This window comes from Botryllus schlosseri, unplaced genomic scaffold (genome assembly GCF_051294905.1).
Source record: "Botryllus schlosseri isolate E-star unplaced genomic scaffold, Bs_hap1 Bs17a, whole genome shotgun sequence".
Lineage (NCBI taxonomy): Eukaryota > Metazoa > Chordata > Ascidiacea > Stolidobranchia > Styelidae > Botryllus > Botryllus schlosseri.
This window is the reverse complement of record NW_027648626.1, coordinates 2,595,715-2,603,355: the sequence shown is the minus strand read 5'-3', so window position 1 is coordinate 2,603,355 and position 7,641 is coordinate 2,595,715. Positions and strand designations below refer to the sequence as shown.

General features: G+C 45.8%; 1 long non-coding RNA gene across 1 annotated transcript; it reads left to right on the top strand.

Moving 5' to 3' along the window:
- The first annotated feature begins 2 nt into the window (after window positions 1-2).
- LOC145459589 (uncharacterized) lies at window positions 3-783 on the top strand. The gene is made up of 3 exons (XR_013921467.1): window positions 3-103; window positions 165-224; window positions 735-783. It is a non-coding gene; the product is annotated as an uncharacterized LOC145459589 (long non-coding RNA).
- Window positions 784-7,641: the final 6,858 nt, after the last annotated feature.

Below are 7,641 nucleotides of genomic sequence, written 5' to 3'. Positions count from 1 at the left end.
AACTCATCACTGATATTATACCGTTAAGGATGACAAATCAATCCTGGTTGCCGACAGTCCCGCCAAAGAGGAGAGCCGTGTGGCCGAAGACAGTGCGATAGAGGTGGGTTCGCCCGCGTACCAGGCCATATGTCCTACGTGACGCGGTAACTTTGTGGTTTCAGATCGAGGAATCGTTTGTATCGAATTCCGTCGTCAAAAGCACCAGCAACACTCCCAGTATGGTGAGCGTGTGGTTTGCGATGGCTAGGGCTGGGTACAATAATTTGAGTACTCGACTGTAAATCGAGCATTAATTGTCTTGATTCGAGCTGAGCAGGGACTCGATTGTTTTGAGAATATCGGCCAATCACCCAAAGACTTATTTTATCAACAAAAATATAGTTACAAACTTACGAGACAGTTTTTACCTACCGCTGTAGCCTCCAAGCCTTGATTGTTCTTAACTTGGCAAATCAATTACGGTATCGTGTTTTGAAAACGTTTCTTCGCAAACTAGATCATGAATTACAAATTAAACTCTTATTGTTAATGTTGTTGTTGTAGACGAGGCCTACTTTACGAAAAAGGAAGATTTCAAATAGCATTTTAACATACTTCTTATGAAATACGCGTATGGATATACTGCAGTTCTGCTTCTGCCATTGGCGAGTCTGGATGTACCTTCCCCCAAATCCGAACTTGTGAAGTCGTCTGTTACCTTGCGTAACATTTGCATTTCGGCATCGTTTCAGAGCTTGTTTGAAACCGACATCTCCTGCATACAGCAGAGCGGCCAGGGCGTTTCGGATTACCTGGACAATAACGTCGAGTCCTTATTGGAAGAGGCACTCAACGAGTCAGCGTTATCGCGTGGTAAATCGAATTTAGCCGATGAATCTGACAGTGGACGTCTCGGAGAAGAAATTAAGAACGTAACGCGCGGTTCGGTGGCGGAATCCGAGCATTCCATGGACGAGCATGTCCTGGATGGTTCTGAACAATCCGGTGATGACGGTGTCCTGGATGAAACAGACAGTGAGGATGAATCGATGTTAAAGCGGTATTCTTTGAATGCCGACGTCTCTGCGCACAAGGTAACAAGTCAGAGGTGGTCGGTTGGGTTGTTCAAAAATAACTTTTTTTCCGGGTTCTGGGAATTCACTGAATATATTGTTTGGTCGTCTAAAGAAACGCTGCGCACTAAATTTGGCTGGGTTCCAACCTGTAAAAGCCGAGGCCGAGGCAATTGAAATTTTTTAATTTATTACAAAAATTCAAAACGAATTTTTAAAATTTTACTGTCAACCCGATAAAATTGTTAAGTCACCTAAAAGAACGATGCATAACATTTTTTTTTCAATTCCAACCGGTTGAAGCCAAGTTATTGCAGTTGAAAGTATTAAATAATTTGCAATGATAACAGTGAAGGTGGGTGAACCCAGAATGAATGAAGAACTCCATTTTTATGGGTTGGAATTGCGTCAAATTTGTTTTGCATCATTTTCGTAGACAACTCACCAATTTCGTGAGGTTTACAGTAAAATTTGAAAGTAAAATTTCAATTTTCTTTCATAATAAATAACTATTTTCAATTGGCTCTGCGTCAGCCTCTACTGGTTGGAATCGCGACAACTTTGCTGCGCAACCTAACAAATGAACCAGTGAATCACCGGGATCTGAAATAAAAAAGTTATTTTTGGACAACCCTAGTGGTCAGTGACGATGTAGGCCTATGTGTATTTCTTTGTGGTGCTCTAGTACAGTGGTACTCAACTGCCGGTCCGCGACGACATTTCTGCCGGTCCGTGAGGTATATTAAGATTTTATACCTTAATTTCAAGATGCAAGATGTTGAAGGCTTGTCCATTGGTGAAATAAATTAAACGTCAAATTTTAAACTGATGCAGAACTTCGTGAGATAAGATTAGGCCCGTAAACATGTTCGATTTGACCTTAAGTTAAAGCTGTCTTCGGTGTCGACATGCGAACGACTCGCTAAGTACCAACTGACTAGCTAAACTGCGCAATTCTTACGATCATTTGTTTTCGATTCAATAATTTTGTGGATGGCCAGGTATCGCTGTTGTCAGGTGTTTTCGTGCGGCGCATTGTACTCGTAGTAGGCTACGTGTGGTAGTAGTGAGAAATGAGAAAGATAGCTCGACAAGGTGCTTGGTCCTACTCCAAAACGCTTCATCTCTGGATATTGCCGAAGAGAAGAATATTAGTAGAGTTAGCGCGGTCGGTTAATCCACGGCCTTCAGCGCGAAATTATCCTATGTTTATCTGGACAGGTCAATTTTCCCTCGACTCAGCATTCAACAGGCACAGCCGTAAATCACATGAATACTATCATAAACATATCTAATCATGAAAAAAAACATCGAAATGTCACTCTCAACTATACAGAGGTGGCCAACCTGCGGCCGTTGAAGGAAATTTGTGCGGCCGTGGACACGTAATTCAATTGGACAAGGAAAATTGAATTCACAAATTGACTCCCGAATTTTCAAGATATTTTAAGTAAACTTGAAAATTTCTTCGCGCTGCGCGTGATTCAATGCAAATTAATTTTTCGATTTTAACATAGTCGTAGTGCCATTTGCAATCTGAGCCCCACAGTACAGATGCGAACAGCGGAGGAAAATGATGCACCAATATAAAAATACCAACTTGAAATCGTGCGCTCCTCACGAAAGAAATTTGTTTCTGGTACGTTTGGGAGATTCCAGTATCTTTCCACTGTACCGACAATCCTGACGAGAGGTCAAGCAATAACAACATGCCACAAAGTGACTATACTAACAATTGGCACACCAGGAGATGCATCATCATTTATAACTTGCCCTACATTTTCGAAAACACTCCCTCCATCAACTCTACAGATGAATCTGGCAGAGAAAGGATAAATAGTTGATAGTAATATGTGAAACTACAAAGATTAATGATGAAATTTATTCATGGATCTGAAAAGAAGCAGAGATGTTTGAGTTTTTCTTCGATAATCCGGGGATTATCTTAGATCGGTGGATAATACAAGAATTATCATCGAAAAAGTCAAATAACTCCGCCTCTACGGGTTGGAATTGAGTCAAATTTGTTTTGCATTGTCTTTGAAGACAGCGCAACAATTTCATGGGGTTGGCAGAAAAATTTGACAAAAATTTTTTTTGCATCTTTGGGTAAATTCAAAATTTTCAAACTGTACGAAATCCGCGATTATTGGTTGGAATGAATTAAAATTTGGTGTGCGTCGTTTTTTAGGGCAACCTAACATTTAATCACGTAACCATCAAGATTCAGGAAAAAAAGCTATTTTTGAACAGCCCTAATAGACATGAAAAGTTTAACATGGGGATTTGGTGTCTATCGACTCTGTCCTGGGATGCGGCCGTAGGCCATATAGATAATAGAAATGCGTCCGTGAATAGTAAAAAGGCTGGCCACCCCTGCTCTAGTATCATAGTTGCAGAAAAACGTCTGCATACATTACATTTGGGGTTGATTTTAATTTTTTAAGGTCCACCGGTTAGCGGAATATCTTTTGAAATTTTAGCGGTCCGTGAGGTGAAAAAGGGAGAACCACTGCTCTAGTAGGTTTCGCGTACTTGCACTACATACTCAAGTGGTTGTGTTTTTAGACCACTTTCACTTCTGTGCGACAGTTTTTTAGGTAAAACTAGGCCTAGACTGCTTAGTGCGTACCTTCAATTACTCTGTAATCCATACTTCTACTTGGCTAGCAACAACGACGACTTGACCATCTCTGGGTATAATTGTCTCGAAAGAATTTCGTGGAAACGAATGGCATGGCGTTATGTTTTTAGACTTCTCACGCTTCTATGGTTTTTAGTTTTTTGGCATAACTAGCCATTGAATCCCTTAATCCCTACTGTTTTACATACTAGGGAATTTGCTACTTGTAATTGTACTGGAGTGGAAATATAGAAATGTAGGTATTGCCGGTTGAAATACTGAAAACTGCCAGCTAGAAGCGGAAGTTGTTTAAAAACGTAACCAAGCAGAACTAACGTAAATCGCTACTCGATTACAAACACTAAATATGGGGATTGCTGGGGCTAGTTTTGCTTGAAAAACTGAGAACTGTCGGATGGAAGCGACGTATCGATTACAGGAGAAACAATTGAGTATCCCGGGGCCCAGGCCTACTTTTGCCTAAAAAAAATTGAAAAAACTCGAGTACAAGTAGATTCTAGTTGAAGTATCGATTTCAGAGTATTAATTAAATGGTAAATACCTTAGGCCTAGTTTTGCCTAAAGATCTAAAAAACGCAAGCTCATGTAGAAGTATCGATTTCCGAGTAACTAAAAATAATGTATCCCAAGGCTAGGTCTGCCTGAATGCGTTTCAGAAGTCTTTGTTTTTTAAAAGTGTAATTAACTTGTCGGCGCCAATGTCCCGACTCCCAATCCTTCTTGTCTGATTCAGTCGCCCGCAAGCAAGGGAGATCCCAACTACTTGCCAGACTACGACGAATGCCTGTATGGTGACGGCTCCGATTCCGAAACACGAATGTCGAATGCTGAATCGGATATGCGACCAGTTGATTCCGAGACTCGAGCAGCTGATTCCGATATTGATTCGGACACACAATCAGTTAATTCTAAGACCCGACAAGTTGATTCCGATGGTGCTACAGGCGACGTGACCGATGACGAGCGGCCGCGATTGGAAATCGACCACCGCAATGATAAGTGAGATATCGGTTTTTCCAGGGGTGGTAAAAAAAACCGTTTTCATTCGTTGTGATGTTTCAGCGATTTTCTGGTCGAGGATTCCGACGACGAAGTCGTTCAGAGAGTCGTGAGAGGAAAAATCTCGTGGACGATCAGTGAGTCCTCGGACTCGGAAAAAGACGAGTCTTTCCAAACCGGTGAGCTGGCCTTTGCGAGTGGTTCAATTCTGATTCGAGTATTAGGCGTTGAGCCGAGTATCACTCTTGAGTCATGAATGTGTCTAAGGTTGAGATAGGTACCTTTTATGCGACGATAAGGAATGAAATGCATATTACATTAAAGACGATTTGGTAATTTTTAGCCACACTTTTTTCATTGCTCTTTGTAACAATGTCGCTTTAGTCAGTCACCGAGTGCAGACGTGTATTTCTCGCTCCGCTAGCTGATTGCTTTGTAATGATTACGTACAGCTCGGACGTGCTGCGCAGTATAGGCAGTAAACAGAGTAGACCAAGTCGCAAAGTGCGACGAAGACTTTACTACCTTAAGTTACTGCGTACTCGCCGAGTGGGACAATATCAACAGAAAGACTGGGATCTGCCGGGTGGCGCCGGGGACCCGAAGCCTCAACCAAGATCCCTGAGGATTAGCCTAAATGCAGAAGTTAAACTTGGAACTCTGAACACGAGAACTTTGAACTCTGTATGGCGCCAGGAAGAAGCTGCCGCACTTGTGACAGACCTCAAACTTGATGCGTTGGCAATCCAAGAACATCGCCAGCACTTCACCGAACCATTCCGTGAAAAAGACCTAGGCGCAGGCATCATCATGATCCAATCACCTGCCAACCAAGGCGGAGTTGGAGGCGTCGGTCTAATCTTGTCCCAGCGTTTCCACGCCGAGGCAAAGATTTGCGTTATAAACAGCCGGATTATCACAGCCAGCATTCAACTCCGTCGCCGCAAACTGCACCTAGTGTGTGCGTATGGACCAACATCTCCGAACACCACTGCCTTCCCAGCTGATACGCTCGCCTTCTACGACCAACTAGAAGGCATTCTATCAACCTACCCGCAGCGCGACATAACCATGCTGCTTGGGGACATGAATGCCACGTTGGCCGAGCGCTCGCAGCGAGTTCGCTTCCCAGTTGGCCATGAGAACAGCAACTCGGAGCATTTTACCAATCTACTCGACCGCTGCGACCTCATTCCTCTCAATGCCAACTTCTCTATGAAGCCGAAGCGTATGACGACATTTGACGGTATGCGCCAACGCAACACACGGCTGGACTATATCTGCTGCAATGCTCCCGCACGGCGCCATTTCACGAACTGCCGAACGGTGCGCATGCTAACGATCAGGAGTGACCATCGCATGGTGCTGGCCACGCTTCGTGAACGCCTCCCGTTCGTCCCGAAGCGCACACCGAAAGAGCCCCTACCAAATTGGTTCGATCTTAAGGACGCAAATACGATGAATGTCTTTACCACGCACACACTCCGCGCCCTCGAGATCCAAAATGCTATGCCGACCGACTTTGCGCCACTTGTAGCAGCAGTCAAGGATGCCGCCCGTGAAACGCTCGGTGAGGCCCGTAGCAAGCCACGGCCAAGATTAGCCTGGGAATCCGACCCGACAGTGCTCAGTGCGCGCCGCAACCTCAAGACTCTCAGACGTGCTGCGTACACCTCTGGAACACTGGACGCACATAGCGATGCCAACGAGGCAGCTCTATACTTAACAAACGTTTACGACGCAGCTCGCAAGGAACGAGTCGAAGCCATTGCCCTTTCCGTGGAAAAGGAGTTGGAAGCAGGCCGATCAAGAGCAGCCTGGAAAGCTATCGGTGAATTAGTTGGCTTCAAGAGGACCCGCGTGAAGGCCTGTACGGAAGACCTCGCAGCACACTTCGAGACCCTGTTATCTACACCTGCACCGGACATCGATGTGCTCGTTGCACCGCCTTCACTAGCAGCAAATCCTCTAGCGATCAATACAACCCTGATCATGCTAGGTGAGCTCAAGACAGCCATGAATGGAGTACCACAATTCAAGGCCACCGGCACGGACGGCATCCCAACGGCTGCTTACACCTCGGGCGTTGCACCTGTGCTCCTCGACGTCATGAATGGCGTCCTCGAAGGCGGCCCGGTGCCCCCCGAGTGGCTCGAGAGCGAAATCGTCCCTATCTACAAGAAAGGCGCTGCGAGTGACCCAGCGAACTACAGAGGTATCTCCCTGATGCAGACCGCTGCCAAGCTGTTCGACCGAGTACTGCTCCTTCGCATACGTGAGCAACTCTCTACCAAGCTCCTGAATGCTCAGAATGGATTTCGACCATCCCGCGGTACAACAGAGCACATCCTGGCACTACGCACAATCATTGACAACTGCCGCTCACACAAAAAGAATGCTGTGGCCGTTTTCGTTGATTTCGCGAAAGCCTTCGACTCGGTCTCGCGCCCAGCCATGGCGGAGATCCTCAGATTCTATGGAATTCCTGAGGTGATAACGTACGCCATTATGGCCCTCTACACTGACACACGAGCGCGAGTCCGAACAGATGACGGCCCAAGCGGAGATTTCAACACTTCGGCTGGTGTGCTTCAAGGTGACACCCTGGCACCATTCTTGTTTGTGGTCATCCTTGACTTCGTGCTGCGAACGGCCTTCCCGGATACTACGAACTTCTTCGAATGGCGGCCACGGCAAGGAACGCGCACGCGTACGACTCGCGAGGCAATCCACGTAGGTGTTCTTGCCTACGCAGACGACCTAGCCCTGCTTGCCCCGAACACCGCATCGGCACAGCGTCTCATAAACCAGCTAGAGGCCGCCGCCGCTCTTGTTGGCCTCCAGATCAACGCTAAGAAGACTGAGGTTCTGGCCATACCAGCTCTACCGGCGAACGCGACACCAATTCAACTGGGAGATATCGATCTCAAGTATGTAACGAGT